Source organism: Arvicanthis niloticus, chromosome 13 (genome assembly GCF_011762505.2).
Source record: "Arvicanthis niloticus isolate mArvNil1 chromosome 13, mArvNil1.pat.X, whole genome shotgun sequence".
In the NCBI taxonomy this organism is placed as follows: Eukaryota; Metazoa; Chordata; class Mammalia; order Rodentia; family Muridae; genus Arvicanthis; species Arvicanthis niloticus.
Window position 1 is genome coordinate 17506226 of NC_047670.1, and position 15537 is coordinate 17521762.

Genomic DNA, 15537 nt, shown 5'->3' on the forward strand with positions numbered 1-15537 from the left:
TTTCTCTCTCCCACTTGCTCTACCTTCTTTCCTTGACTACTCTGGTGAGCTTCCTCTCAGAGCTGCCTACTCTGTCTCCCTTGTTCACTGGATTCTCAATGGAAGTTGTGCCAGCCTCCCTATGTGCCCTTGATTGCCTCATCACACCATCTGGACATCTCTCTGACATGTTTCAGCCCACATGATACATTCAACTTCCTAATTTTCACAATCTTAAATTCTGCCAGTGCATAGGCGAATAGTCTGAGATATCCCCCTGCATCCGTGCCCTTCCATCTGTTCCTTTTGCCACACTCACCAGATTCTCCTGGCAAAAGCCACACCTCCTCCCAAGACTAACCTGGACCTGGAGCCCTGGGCTGCCTCCCCTTTCAACATTGATTTAGAGGATGCCATCCGGGCACCTCCTCAGCCCTACCCTCTGAAGGTGTCACCCAAAGCCCACCCACTGGCACCCTCCCAGCTGGCTCCCCCTCCTTACCCCAACTACTCTCCTCTGCCTCCAGCAGCTCCTGAACAGCAGGCCCTCATCCCTTCAGGGAAGTGGTCAACCCTCAGGCTTACTCCTGGGCTGATTTCTCCCAGGTAGAAAATGCCTTAGTTCTTTCTCCAAAGATCTTTCTAACATCAGCTAAGAACTCAGCTGCCTCACCCAGGATTATAGCCTCACCAGGCATGACCTGTGTGTTAATCTTTTCTCTACTCTAAGCCCCATAGAAAAGGAAAGCCTGGGCAGCTGCCATACCCATTCAGATAATGTCAGCCTCCCTGATGGCTCCTATCCTATGGGGGCTGTAACGGTTCCCTGGGCCACTGGAATTACTAGGTCAGTGCTGAAAATTGCCAGGACCCTGCCCAAACTGTGGACAGGCAGAACATGGTAGGGTTGACTACCCTTCTTTTCCTTGCCAAAATAGGTCAGTCCCCCATGTTCCTCCTCCACAGGGAAATCTCTTGGAGCTTCTGGGCCTAGCAGTCAAAGACAGATGCTTCCCTGAGACCCCAGGCCTCAGCAAAACCATTGAGACGACCACAGAAGAGCCCAGGTTAACTGTACAACAATCTGGTAAGTTTCTGCCACTTTTAATCGATACGGAGGCTATACAGTTCATACTACTTGCTCACTCCAGTAAAACCAACCTTTCTCAGACCTCTGTAAGAGATGTTGATGACATCTGGACCATGAGGGCACTCGACCATTCCTTCCTTCCTTCCCTGCTGCCCAACCCATTACTGGGCAGGGTTGTCATGACTAAATTTTCCTTTTCTTTTCAACCAACTCCTTCTGTACTTTTCCTCCCCTTCCAACCTCTAAAGTGCCTCTTTGCTGGCCAACTGACACTAATGTTCATTCCTATCCTCTTCCAGGCTCTCTTGACCCAAAAATATGGGGTGCCCTACTTCCTTGGTGGCTTCCATTCACCCTGCATTAAGATCCTACTCTGACCCTACCTCTTAACCCTGTTGCTCTCAAAACCATATCTCTTTAAAATGTAGACAAGGCTTAAAACCTGTGAAACAATGCCTTTGTAATAAGGGTATTTCAAGCCCACTCGCTCACCCTATAACACCCCATCGTGCGTGTTCTAAAGCCTGATACTCCTACCACTTGGTCCAGGACCTTAGGATTATTGCAGTTGTCCTTCCAATATAGCCAGTGGAGCCTAACCTTACACTCTCTCTCAGATCCCCTCCCTCAGCTCTTTTCCCATTCTAGACATTAAGAACCCAGTCTTCACCATTCCCTTTTACCAGATACTCATGAGCTCTTTGCTTTCACCTGGGAGAACCCTGATACAGGGACAATGTCTCAGCTCACTTGGACTACTTCCCCTCAAAGGGTTCTGAGTCCCATTTCTTCCACTAGGCTCTAGACACTGACCTCCTTTCTCAACGGGTCTCCCAGTCAGTTAATCCAATATGTAGATGACCTTCTACTGTGCAGCCTCTCACTCTTGCTGTTACATCAACATACTGTTTATTGGTACATGAGGCACCTAAGCTCACCTTTGTTTTCTCTCTCTCTCTCTCTCTCTCTCTCTCTCTCTCTCTCTCTCTCTCTCTCTCTCTCTCTCTCTGTGTGTGTGTGTGTGTGTGTGTGTGTGTCCCTTCACCATACTGTCTCAAGGATCTTCTATCACACAAGAGCCTCTCTAATTTGTTCCCTGAGTTTCTTAAATGTTTTCACATCACCTTCCTAGAAAGTCTGAATCTCCCTGCCCTCCTCCCAACCCTTCTACACTCCTTCCCAGGCCACCATTCTCATCCATGGCTAGAATCACCTAAAACTCATTCCTACAAAAATCCATAACTTTCTATTTCCTCTCTGTCTCCCTCATCCTGACTGTGCTTTGTTCACAAATGAAAGCTCATTGTTAGGTCAAACTTGGCACACATGGATAACTGAGGTGCCTATTTAATATATCAGAGCAGATATGGTCTCCAGTTTATCCCAGCCTCCATTGGTTCCTACTTGTTAAAGGGTATGGATGTCCTCTATCCTAATATTCTCCAACCCAGGGACTGGGCTGCCTGTCCTCCAGCTGCCCTTTAACTATATAATCCAGCCATTTTGGTTACCCAGCCTTTTGGTCTACTCTTTACCCTCCTGGTCTCCTGGCTTTCCCCTCTCCCCTCCCCCTTCTCCTCGCAAGGCCTGGCTCTGGGTCATGCTCACTCTGGAGTCTCCCAGATATCTCTGCCTCTGCCTGTGCTCTCCCTTTTATCCACAATAAACTTTCTCTTCCACCTAGGAACATACCTAGGAGCTGCCATGTTCTTCTTTTGATTTCTTTTTTGCATTCATCTGGTCTGAAACCCAGGATTGGCATAGATGAGTTCCTTACCAAGAAACTCAGGCCTCTCCAAACCAAGCTGCTGATCCTGCTCTCCTAGGTACGGACCATTAGCTCCTGCTAGTTCCTGTCATCTATCAAATTTGGTCCCAATTTCTAGAGCCCACCTTCTCAGCTACTTCTCCTCTCTATGCTCTAACCTTCCTCTCCTTGGCTATGCCATCAGAGTCTTTATGGCTCCTAGAGCCTGCTACACCCTCTCAAGGCACTGGCCTGGCCACTCGTCTTGCACCTCTTTGCTCTGGCCTGCTTCCCCAACTGGGTATTTCTACTAAAGACACCATCTTCTATTTTCCCTGCTTTCTCATCTTTGTCTATGGATAAGTATCACCCTGGGCTGCCTGATTGTCTATTATTACTATAAAAGCCACACCATTGTGCCAGGAAGCATCTCTGTCCCTACTCGGTCCCCAGGTCATATGGTCCCAGGTCCCCAGGAAAAGTGGGAAGGGACACTTTCCCTCTGTGATTTGGAATGTTTTTCTCTTTGACAAGTTTCCCATTCTGCTTTGGGATATTCCAATGGAATGGCACTTACCTCAGCTAGCCTTCTCCCGCCTCCCTCTAGGAACTGCAGTCCTTCCTGTAGTCCTACTAAGTTAGCTCCTCTTTCCTGCAGTCCTACCAAGTTATCTCTTAGCTCCTCTCTCCTACAGTTCTGCTAAGCTATCTCTTATCTCCCTCCTGTAGTCCTACTAAGCTATCTCTTATCTCCCACCTGCAGTCCTACAAAGTATCTCTTACAGCCATCTTGCCTACTAAGCTAAGAGATCTTAGCTCTCACCTGAAGTCCTGAAACTTCTGCTCTCAGCTCCCCCCTAAAGTTTCCTCTCCTCCATAAGAGCTGCCTGATCTGTCTCTTCCTTAAGCCTGCCTAGGCCTCTCCTCTCTCAGGCAGAGCTCTTCCTGCAGCTTCACTAGGCCAGAGCTCATATGGGCCACTTCAGTCAGAGTCAGTCTCTCTCTCTCTCTCTCTCTCTCTCTCTCTCTCTCTCTCTCTCTCTCTGCTCCTTATTGAAGCTTACATAATTTCTCCTCTCCAGACTCAGGTTTTAGTACTATAAACAGCTTGTCTCAATACAGACCAATGGTCAAAGATTTGTACATTTGATTTTCAAACTCTCTCATACATCAACGACCAACTGCACAAACAAATGATCCTGGAATCTCTTACGTCTAAGCTCTACTCTTCAGATGATGCAGAATCTCTTACATCAGAGTTCACTCTGCCTAACTTTCCCTCTCTTATATTATTTTTTTACTTCTATAATTTCTTTGCACTTCACTTTCAGAAAATCTCTTAAGACTATGCTGTAAACTCTGTCAGGGTTTATAAGTTCATTGGGTATAGTAAAATAGTATAGTATTGAAAATCTATAAAATCTTTAACAAAAAATTTGGCTTAACATATATACAAAAGGCTTATAATTTAAAATATCTATACATAGGTAATCTTAATTTGTTTTTTAAAGACTTTATTTATTTATTTTATGTGAATACACTGTGGCTCTCTTCAGACACACCAGAAGAGAGCATCAGATCCCATTACAGATGGTTGTGAGCCACAATGTGGTTGCTGAGATTTGAACTCAGGACCTCTGAAAAAGCAGTCAGTGCTCTTAACTACTGAGCCATCTCTCCAGCCTTGTAATCTTAATTTGTACAACAGATTATATATATGATTCAAATATTGTTTATAATATACTGTATATGTAACTTAGATTCAATTCTATAAAAACATAAATGCTTTGAATAGTAGCCACATGGCTGACAGCCTTACTAAGGTTAACAGCTGCATGCCTTGTCACTTTTAACCATCATCCATAATAACCACATAATAGAGACCAACTAAGGCAACAACGACATAACTTTTCTGTCCCACTGAGCCCTCTGCTTCTCCTTTTTAGATTGAGGAAATAACAACAAGTCTTAAAAATATTTTGGATTGGTATGGACTTTTATATGATGATAAAATTGTAAGGTTATACTCAGATTAACCTTAAAGATTAAAAAAACCCAGATTAAGGTCTACTTAGAGTAACAAACGCCAATTTAGAGATTTACACCTAACTACTTATGTCTTTGCTAACTGTTCAACACCAGGCTTCTAGAAAACTTTGTTAAGTAACAATATATGTTTTATAAATAAGGAATATCAGACAACTTATTTACAAATTCCTAAAGTCTACTCAGTTTCACAGTAATATTTGTCTAGCGTCTTTGCCCTTGCTAACTTTGTTAAGATCTCGCTATTTAGAGAAACTTCGTCATACAAGAAACTGTAATAGTCTATAATGGTATGCTCCAAAAAAAGATCAGAAGCCAGGTAGAGGTGACACAGACCTTTAATCCCAGCACTTGAGAGACAGAGGTAAGCAGAACTCTTGAGTTTGAGGCTAGCCTGTTCTACAGAGTAAGTTCCAGGACGGCCAGGGGTATACAGGGAAACCCTGTCTCAAAAAGAAACGAAAAGAAAGATCAGGAAAGTTCCAATGTTTCTATAGACTGCATTCATGATTTAAAGTTTCATTTTGATGCTAATGGATCTTCTGTTAAATCTTCAACTCAAATTTTAAAAGCTCAAACTTAACAGGTCTTTAAAAAGCTACTAACTTAAACTGTTCCAGATAATTAAGCCATACAAGTTAATATAGTTTCAAGATTTAAGTCTAAATTCAGGTATACTTAATAGATGGTCCTCAATCTCCTCAGAGATGTGCTGAATATGGCACTCAAAATATTTAATGAGAAAGCTTCCCTTGATAGGCAGAAATGCTCCTAGTAGCAACCCTAAAGTAAAAAAAAAAAAAGAAGAAGAAGAAGAAAGAAAGAAAGAAAGAAAGAAAGAAAGAAAGAAAAAAAAAAAAGAAGACAAAGGGGCACAGTGACTCCACCTGAATAGTGGTAACACTAACTATTGGGCAAAGCTGCCCCATGCCCTACATGCCTCCGGGGCTCTATACAACCTGTGGGCACTTTTGATTGCCCTCCTCTGCCTGGTCAAAGAAAAATCAATCCCCAGGTTCCTTCTCCACAGGAAAATCTCCCAGACCTGCTACAATGTATCCTTCTCAAATCTCCGATGATGTTGACTGACTGTTGCTTTAAGAGCAGCAAGCATACCAGCTCCTCCCACAAGGGGACAACTGCCTTCTCTCCATACTTAAAAACCAGGCCTCAGGCCTCACTTTCCTAGAGCCACTAGGTCTCTGAGAAAAACAGTTTACCTTGCCCAGACTTTGAGGAGATAAACTCACAGATACTTTTAACACGGAATCATTTCTGGGAACTCCAGCTTTCACTAGGCCTCAAAGGCCTGAGTACTGCCTTCTTATGATATGGATTTCAGTACAGATTACAAGCAGTGGTAGTGCTACCGTATCTAAAACTTTTATCTCTTTTTGTAAACGTAAAAAGACACTCTTGTAAGCTTCAGGAAATCGACTTGGATCCACCTCTTGCAGGTCAAACAGATTCCAGATAAGCACTCCTGTCAATCAACATCGGGTTTCCCTGTCATTGCCTATTCTTGGGGGTGGAATCTCTTCCTGCATGCCCTAGTCTTGAGACTCCCCTCCCCCCAACTACTGGGACTGTGGGCCTGGAAGATTCAAATGTACACCTGAGATTTAAAAAAAAAAAATTCTAAATTCCTTAACTTTATTTTCTGTCCCTAATCTATATCTGTTCCAGCAGCTATCCAATCAACTAACGACTGCAAACTGCCTAAAACTCACCAACCCTAGGTGCTTTTGCTGGAATCTCCAACAGGCATGAACCTCTGCATCCTGCTGGAGTCCAGAGCAGATAGCTCCGTGGTTCAGTCTCACAGGCTGCTCCAACGCAGCCTGCATTTCCCTAGCTCCAGATGCCCCTGCAGAGCCTGAACCTGACAGTGAGTGAGATAGCCTGCTCTTCCTGGCCTTGACCAGCATTCCAGCTTTCTTGGGTCCCCAGCAATGACACCCCAATACCAGAAGGAAGTAGTCATAGAAAAGATTACATCACCCTTAACATTTATTATCGACAAAGAGGCTGGGATATTAGGTCTCAAACCCAGGACAAATGGCTGACAGAGGTGGCCATTAACATATCAAAGTAGACTTGGCTTCTAGGTTCTCCCAGCATCCCTCAGTCCCCACCTGTTAAAGGGTGTGGCTGGCACACCCTGTCCCCTCCCCTAATCTTCTCCAACCCAGGGACTGGGCTGCCTGTCCTCCAGCTGTCCTTTTGTATATACTCCAGCCATTTTGGTTACCCAGCCTTCTGGTCTATCCTTTACCCTCCTGGTCTCCTGCCTCTCCCCTCTCCCCTCCGCGTTCTCCTCACAAGGCCCAGCTCTGGGTCATGCTCACTTGGGACTCTCCCAGATGTCTCTGCCTTTGCCTGTGCTCTCCGTTTAATCCACAGTAAGCTTTTCTTCTCCACTACACCGAGGAGCGGTCATGTCTTCTTTTTTATTTCTTTGTTTCAGTTGCTCATCTCTCATCTCCACTGGCTCCTGCCAAGCTGGCTACGCCATAGCCTCCTCTGACCATGTGGTAGAGTCTGTTCCTCTACCACCTGTTAGCACTACTTCTCAGAAGGCAGCGCTGCCACCTTAACCAGAGACGAAAATCATCAACATATACCCAGATTCTCCGTATGCTTCACACTCTGCACGCCATGCTTCCATTTGGCAGGAGAGAAGAGGGTCTTTCTCACCACCAAAGGGGCACCAGTCACCAATGGGCCTCTGATCCTAAAGCTGCTAGAAGCTTCTTATTTTCTCAAGCATGTGGCAGTTATTCACCTTCGAGGTCACCAGGCCTCTACCAGATACAGCCAATAAAGAGGCCAGCCAACAAGCGTACCATGCTTTCTCCATTCTCTTGGCTCTTCTAAGCCTAACTTCTGCCTCTTCCCTCCAGGCTGTGGGAGAGCTATCATGGGCCCTCGGGACGGCTCCTTCTATGTGACAGGTACTGTCTCTCTGAAGGTTGAACAAAGCCCTACCTAACAGCTATTCACAAGTCCTCTCACACTGGGGCCCTGCCAGCTCTACCACTTCCTCTAATCTACCTGTCTTCTTCCACCGTCCTACGGCCATCACCCAGGGATGCTCCATCTGTACTCAAACCTCCCCACATCCGTTTGGAGTGATCTTCCAGGGGAGGGCTGGCAGAAAGATTTCACACATCTGCCTCCTCACAAGAGGCGTGAAGATCTTTGTACGGTGGACACTTTCTCAGGGATGGCAGATGCTCTCTCCCTGATACAGCTAAGACTGCAGCCAGCAGTGGTCTGTGCCCGCCTCAGGGATGACATTTTGGACTTCCTAGATCCATACATTTAGGAAATGGGCTGGCATTCATCTCTAAAGTCAGTCAGTCCCATGGGCCTTAGGGATACAGTGGCACCTCCACATTCCCTACCACCCCCAAGTCCTCAGGGGAGGTAGGAAGGGCCAGTGGACAGCTCATCCCTCTCACCATGTTCACTTCCAGGCCACACCCAAGGCCCTTCCTCCCTCAGCCCTTTGGATAGATGTACAACCATCCTTTTCTTCAGGGACAATTACCAACTCTAGAAGCCTCCCCACTATATGACTGTTTACCCTCTTTCTCTCTCTTAAGACGCCTTTTCTGGGAACATGCTGATGGTGCTCTCCCTCGGCCTTCCACGCTATCACCAAGCCGTTTTACGGAAGGTTGAGTTTGTTTGAAAACCCGCTCACCACAGGCCCTCAACCTCAACCCACACTGGACGGGTTTGGAGTTGATCATCATTGATACAACAATGGCGGCTAAGCTCCAAAAACCTGCCTTGGATCCATCTGTCACAGCTCAGATGGCCTCCAGACCTGGATCTGGTAAGTACTCCTGTCTCACTGACCTCTAAAACCTAAGCTGTCCTGCCTTCATCTGTCCCTGAGGATGGGCTCTTTCCTCCCACTCCTCTTGGGGCTCTGTCTGTCCTCCCAGGCAACACAACAAGCTTGCAAATGCCACATATTTGCTACTCAATCAAGTAAATGACCTGTCTCCTTCTGTCCAGCCTCCTGTTGCCTCTGTGATATAATCAGTCTGAATTTTGATCCCCAGCATGGTTCCACAGCTGTGGTAATGAAAAGCCAGCTTCAATCCCCACAACTATCCCAGATACTTTGGTCTCCCCCAAGACCAATCAAACCTAGACTACATGGATGATCTCTCCCGGGATGGGCGCCCACATTGGAGCACTAGGTACCGTTACTCTGAACCAGGACAGGGCATACAGCTTCAACAACTCCACCATGGGTCCTACCTAGCCAGGTATGGTCACCATTTCAACTCCCGACCCCTGGGATGAAAAATGGGCCCAAGAGGTTATAGGGCATATCTACACCTGTAGTCTATGGGCTAGTCCATCTCCTGGAGGGCTGGTGGCAATTTTTAGAATCCTTGAGAGAGCACCGGCCACCTTTATAAATGGTGTAGCTGAGTTATTAGAAAATCTGAATCCGTCTTGCAGGCTAAGCTGCCCGAGACTTCTGCCAACCCAGCCTTCTGGAAGGCTGTTCTAAGTGAATCCCTGTGTCTTTCCACACTTAAGCAGAAATGATGGGTCTCATGACTCATCCCCATGCTTTCTTTGTGCTCCTGCTACCATCCCTTGTGGGGGCTAGTCCTCTTACCCACATACCCCTAAACTCCATGCTCTGTAACCCCCACACCCTTACCCTTTACCTCCAGTGCCTCTCTACTCTCTGTAGACACCAGGTGACTGCATCTTCGACAGCTCCTTCCAGCCCTGCCCTTCATCAGCACAAACTAACATCTTAATTCCTGGAACCTCATTCACCCCGGAAGGAACTTTCTTCTGGTGTCAATCAGGCTCTACTAGTGTGGAGACAAATCCACTCGTGGTCCTTGCTTCTCCATTCTGTCATTTCCCCAATTCTAGACACCAAAGGCTGGTTCTACACTCTCCTCCAAGTCACACACAGGAACTGATGGGCCGAGGTTCTCCCAGTCATGGCTGGGGTTAGTCTGGCAGCCTCAGCAGCTCCTACAGGCGTGACCACAGGCAGATTGGGCCATAGTCTGTATCTATCTCAGCACATTTCCACCCAGCTTCCAGACACTATCCAGGAATCAACTTCGGCCCGGCAACTACTGCCAAACCAGCTCACCTCCCCCAGCCGCTGTGGCCCTACAAAACCAAAGAGCCCCAGACTTGCTGACTGCTGGAAAGGGAGGCCTTTGCCTCTTCCTCACTGAAGAGTGTTGGTACTGTGTGAATGAATCCAGCCAAGTAGAAGAGGATTAAAAACTTAAACAAACTAGCTTATAAACTGTAGCCTCCAGGGGCCAACTTCAAGGCAGGCCTCTCTTTGTTTTGTCCTCCTTGGGTCCCTGACTCCTCCCCATCCTGTGTCCACTAATATTTATACTTCTCACAGTAATGATTCTTCCCTGTTTCTTCAGGTTCCTTCAGGATACAATTTGTAAAATTACCCACCAATCAGTAAAAGAGAAACTTCTGACAGAATTTCCCCAGATTTCCTACCGTCATATACCTAAACCACCGTAGACCTAAACACACACACACACACACACGTATACACACACACATACACACATACATGTGTACACACACGTGTACACACACATACACACATGTACACACATGCACGCACGTGTACACACAGACACACACGTGTACACATACGTATACACACACACGTGTGCACACACACATGTACACACACACACACACACACGTGTACACACACACTAACCCTGACCGACAGTCCAGCCTTCCTGAAAACCCGACATCATCTTGCCCAGCACGAAGAAGCTAGAGATTTTCAATGTCCCTTATCCTCAACAAAAGGCTGGAATATTAGGTACCAACCCCCAAAATGGCAGTCTGCCTCAGCTCAGGGTGGACTCTGACCAGGCAAACAGAGGGAGGAACTGACACTGAAGGTCAGCATTCCTAGAAACCTTGTAAAGTGGGCTCTGTTCCTCAGGAAAGGCCATTACCTTCTTATCTGCCCCCTATGGCTCCCCACAGCTCCCCACCTCCAGAAAAGGCATCTAGTTCCCTATTAACCTAAACAAGCTTGCAACAGATCAAAGCCCCACGCTCATCCCCACACAGTTCCAGCTAGCAGGCTCCCTCCTGGCAGCTACCTGCTGTCTTTGAAACTGGCAAGACTCTCATGCCCCTCGGCTCTCCTCTCGGACAGGGAGCGATAGCTTTGACAGTTTGGATTAGCTTTTGCTTTCCACCAGGAGCGGCCTGGTTTCATGGCTTTACTACGCTCTCACACCCATCTTTAGCCATCCGTAAGGCCAAGCTTCTGCTTGAAGAGCTCTTCAGAGGTCCAGAGGACCACACACTCTCTCAGCAGACCCCCACGCCCACACTGAGCAGATGGGTAAGAAACAGCATTGAGTGATCAACAGTGGAAAGGACCAAAGGCCCTGGAAGCTACGTGATTTGACCAAAGGTCACAGAGCTATGAATGGCCAAAAAGAGAAGAATCTACGGTTTGCTTCCTACCTTATTTCTGGATTAGGGTTCAGACCATACAAGGCTGACAGAAAACGCCCAGGGAATGCCAAATCTATCCGGGTACCAGCTAGGCCAGGCCAGGGGCAGAGTGGATGGTAGCAGAGCACTTAGGGGAAACTCCAGCAAAGGAGAACGGACCTGTCAGTAGCATTGGGCACTGATTAAAGCTAGAGCCTCAAGCTTTTTAGCCAGCATTTTGTCATTGAGAAATTACGTTGAAGGTAATTTTTCTGTTTCTTCATTATTGGTGTGGGGATGCATATGTAGAGGTTAGACCTAAGACACACTCGGCAACAGTTCTCTTCTTCCACCATGGGGTGTCTGCCAGCTTTAACATCTCACCAGCCCCATCCCCCGTTTGCAGCAGATTGTCTAGCCTGCTCTTAAGCTCAGAGGAGCAGAGGCAAACCTGTGGCCCTCCCTCTCAACCTCTCTGGGGTCGGAGTTTACAAGCCTGTACTACCAGGACTGGCATATTATGACTAGTACCATATTGTGTAAAATTATCACGCGTCCTGATAAAATCAATTGGACCTTGTGGTGGTGGTGAGGGGATGTCTTTCTTTTTCAAAAGATTAGGGTTAAATTGGAGTCTGTATATTCCAAGGCCATCCCAAGCAAATGCCAGCAAGCCACCTGGGACACAGGCGGCATTATCCCCAGGTCTTCTTAAGTGGGGATGAACAAGTGGAAGTTGGAAGTGCCCTCTGACCTCCCGCTTGCCCTGTGACCTTGGCACAGGTTCTGTCCTGCAGGAAGGGGTGTGGTTAGAAACCAGCTTGGGTTCTTTCAGGTGAGAGCACAGGTGAGCGGGTTGTGGGCACATGACTCAGGATTGCCACAGGCCTCCGGGACTTTTGACTCAGAGGCTTGAGAAAGAGGAAGTGCCAAGCCACATTGCTCCAGCATTGGAGCCATTCCCGGCTCTCAGTGGCAACCCTCCAGGCCTCTGCTCATGCTCCGCAGGTCCTGGGGCTCCAGACATTCTCACCTCTTCGGCTGAACCAGCAGCTGGCATCTGAACTTCAGAAGAGGGTCTGAGGGCACAGCTGGCCTCAGCACAGCCGCTGGTTCCTGAAGACCGAGAAGGACAGGGGCTTGAAAGCGGCAGGATTCGTAGACAGCCAGAGCCCCACCACTCTGCTGAGCCTCACCCACTTCCCCTGCAGGCTCTGGGGCCTCAAGTAATACCTCTGCCCTGCATCTCACTGGCCTGACCTTGTTGAGCATCACTGCTGGCTCACACTTTCCCAGCTTAAGAGTGAGTCTGACCCTGGAGGGAATTGGACCCAAAAGCTGCATTTGTTTTAATAAGCAGTGACAAGCTCGGGGGTAGGAGAAAGTTACACTTGCAGTGAAGAAGCCCAGGCTCCACACCTTCCCAGGCTCCTTTGTGCTCTCTTCTCCTGTGTGTGTCTCCTCCCAACTCACCCACCTGCCTACTGAGGTCACCTTTACACAAGCTGCTCCGCTCGCTCAGGTGTTCCTCCTCCCTCCTCACTCCTCCCTTCCGAAACACAGAGATTCCTTTGTTTTGTTTGCATTCCTTTTTAGTTTTGTTTGTTGCTTTGTTTGAGAAAGGGTTGGCCTTGTATTTTCTATGTAGCCCAGGCTGGCCTTGAACTCCTAATCATCCTTCCTTCACCTCCCCACCTCCCCAGTACTGAGATCCTGGGTATGTGTCACCGGCATTGGAACTGATTTCGTGTTTACCAAAGACCTAGTACTAGGTACCAGTCAAGGCGTTTTCTCCGCGTTGTTCCCTGCATATACTGAGTAGCCCCATATCTTTGGTACTGTTAGTACTCCGTTTGGCAGATGAGGTAGATGAGGCTGGCCCCACTATGTCAATATCCACGAGTGGTAGAACCAAGTGCGAAGCCAGGGCTAGTCATCCTTCTAACATTATGAGGCAGGCTGTGCTACCACCCAGGAAGTAAGAGGAGCCTTCACCCCGAGATGCAAAAGGTAAATGACCTCAGGTTCAGAATTCCCCTTTCCTTTACATATGTTATGTCGCTGGGCCATGCTGGGTTCCACTGCCGCTGCTGCTGCACACATTCTGATGATCCATATGGACAAGTCTGCGGGCTGTGTTCTGTTCGCAGGGCCAGCAGAGTGTCTGATATGCAGGACATCTGCACTAAACATTAGCTAACACTAAGTGGATGGTGAAGATCCTTAGACAAATACATGGCAGGCAGACAAGAGCAAATCCTAAAAGAGGGAACTGAGCCAGATGTGACAAGGAGTTGGAAGGCTGCGGTCACGTGGGAGTGGGAAAACTTTTCGGTGGGGAGAGGGGGTGGCATTTGGTCTGCACACCAGGCCCAGGTGGGGTTGGAGCATGGTTTGATTTCAGCACATGGTTTCAGCCCAGAGAGAAGAAAGCAGCTAAGGGGACAGATGGGAAATGTTCCTAGGCCCAAGCACAGCGGTGCTGAGCTGTGGATTTCGGGGGGCACATGCAGCATACTACAGGACTGCAGGAGAAGATGGCGTGAAGCACACTGGCGTGGTAGGTTAAACTATGCCTACAGAGTAAGCAAAACCCCAAATCCCAAGTCCTGTGACTGTGGCCTTATTTGGAAACAGAGTCTCTGCAGATGACCAAGTTAAAATGAGGTCATCAGGGCAGGGACTAATCTGCTATGACTGTGTCCTTGTGAAAAAAGAGGACAAATGGACAGACAGACAGACAGACCACACACAGCACACTAGTGAAAATGAGCTCTGTTTGATAGCCTAAGTGCATGGAACTGCCCGGCCCTTCGTGAGAAGCATGCAACTGAGTTAGATCATGGCCTCTGAGAGGAACCAACCGAGCTGTCAGCCACCTCAGTCTCCAATGCTCAGCCTCCAGAAGTCCTGTGAGGCTGCGCATTTCTGTTGGTCAATCCTCTCTGTCGGAGCGTCACAGTAAACAGAAGTCTTCCTGCCTGTCAGAGGACAACTTAGCCTAGAAGCAGCTCTCCTCAGGTGCTATGGCCGAGTGCCTATCCTCCACTGCACGTGGAGCTGAGGGAAAACACACACCTGCAGGGCCAGAGTGAGCACTGTAGAACTCAGGCACGGCATCTCTGTGACCCAGTGCTAGAAAGAGGCCTTGACCTCAGCTGGAAGTAAGGGCAGCCCTGGCTAGACAAACTCCTGGCCAGGCTCTGTTGGAAGGCGGGGTGACTTATAAGGTTTGGGTTCCAAATTACAAAACACAGTTCTTACTCTAGGGAAAAAAACAAAAAAAAAAAAAAAAAAAAAAAAAAAACAAAAAAAAACAAAACAAAACAAAAAAACAAAAAAACAAAAAAAAAAAAACAACCACACACACCCAAACAAAGGAAATTGGACTGTTGACAGTGTGCCTGCCGAGCATGCACAAGGCCCTGAGGTCACTCCCTAGCACCTCATGAGACCAAGTATGTCAGTGCACACCTGCAATTCCACCTCTTGGAGGGTAGACACAGGAGGACCAGAAGCTGAAGGTCACCCTTAACTGCATAGCAAATCCCAGCCCAGCATCTGCTACATGAGACCTTGTCTCAAAACCAGTAAGAGGCTAGAAAGATGGCTCAATGGTTACGAGCACTTGCTGCCCTCACAGAGGACCTGGGTTTGGTACCCAGAACCTATAGGATGGCTCAACCACTCATAACTAAAGTTCAAGGACATCCAGCGCCCTCTTCTGGGCTTCCCCGGGCACTTCCTGAATGTAGTGCACACACATACAAGCAGACCGAGCACTCAGACGCATACAATAAAATAAAGACATTTTGGGGGCCGGGATTTGCTATGCAGTTAGGGGTGACCTTAAGCTGCTGATTCTCCTGGGTCTACCTTCCAAGAGCTGGGATTGCAGGAGTGCACCACCACACTTGGTCTCATGAGGTGCTAGGAAGTGACCTCAGAGCCTTGAATCGTGATGAATGAAGGCTGAACGAATGAAGATAAACTGACAATCATCCAGGGAAGAAAATCAGAATGGTAGAAAGCAGCAAATATCACTTTTGGTTGGAGACTCAGGAAACAACCCTAAAGAAAGCTCATGAAACAGACGGAGTGGCTGAGGAGGAACCCGGAGATCTCTAGATGGCTGCTGTCAAGGTTACACCTCTGGGGTCTCAGGCATGTCTTTCCTCAA

At 47.7% G+C, this 15537-nt stretch overlaps 1 long non-coding RNA gene across 2 annotated transcripts; it reads left to right on the plus strand.

Annotated features, from left to right (window-relative positions):
- Window positions 1–746: 746 nt before the first annotated feature.
- Window positions 747–14569, plus strand: LOC143434059 (uncharacterized). Of its 2 annotated transcripts, XR_013103240.1 has the most exons (4): window positions 747–826; window positions 946–1066; window positions 7766–7816; window positions 8471–14569. It is a non-coding gene; the product is annotated as an uncharacterized LOC143434059 (long non-coding RNA). The 2 variants fall into 2 exon arrangements; XR_013103241.1 differs by lacking the exon at window positions 7766–7816.
- The last annotated feature ends 968 nt before the right edge of the window (window positions 14570–15537 follow it).